The sequence below is a fragment of the Etheostoma cragini genome, chromosome 8, assembly GCF_013103735.1.
Source record: "Etheostoma cragini isolate CJK2018 chromosome 8, CSU_Ecrag_1.0, whole genome shotgun sequence".
Classification (NCBI taxonomy): domain Eukaryota; kingdom Metazoa; phylum Chordata; class Actinopteri; order Perciformes; family Percidae; genus Etheostoma; species Etheostoma cragini.
Window position 1 is genome coordinate 16,726,650 of NC_048414.1, and position 677 is coordinate 16,727,326.

Consider the following 677-nt stretch of genomic DNA (forward strand, 5'->3'; position numbering starts at 1 on the left):
TTCATTTACATAAAATGTTTTTTAGGGGCATTCTGAGATTTCGTGGGCCATTTTTGCCCTTTGCCCCCATAGTTTTGTACATGTGTATGTGTCTGTGGTGTTATTGGTGTTTTTGTACAGTTGTCATCACACCACAATCTTATGCACCGTATTGCCTTCAGCCAGAAGGTAACACACCTTCTTATCTCTCCAGATAAGAGAATGATGGGTTCATGTCATCTTACAGCAGAACCGTAATTATTACCTCAAATTAACTTTTACGTATCTAATACTTTAATGGTGGCTTCATCATGTTTGGTGAAATCTATACTGAGGACACAGTGAGCAACAGAGAGGTGGACCATTATAGGGACTTTTTTTTTTATGGGTGTTGATATATTTTTCCACTGAACAATTGGAATAAACTGTAACTAGCATAATTCAAGCTGACCATATCCACAGTTCTTTGTGAAGACAGGAGCAGACAGTTATTTGCAGCTACTTTTCAAGCCTATAATAGACAAGTTTTTTGTACTAAAAATATAGATTTTCTTTGTAGCGTTATTTTACTAGGTTTAAGGGTTGAGGAATGATCTGTAAGTTCTGTTATGATGTGGGTGTAAGGTACAGTGGGTACGGAAAGTATTCAGACCCCTTTAAATTTTTCACTCTTTGTTTCATTGCAGCCATTTTCCAAA

At 36.6% G+C, this 677-nt stretch overlaps 1 protein-coding gene across 2 annotated transcripts in view; it reads right to left on the reverse strand.

The window, feature by feature from the left end:
- ppm1h (protein phosphatase, Mg2+/Mn2+ dependent, 1H) overlaps positions 1 to 677 on the reverse strand; it is a 36,955-nt gene that overhangs the window by 16,681 nt on the left and 19,597 nt on the right. The gene's annotated exons all lie outside the window — the stretch shown is intronic.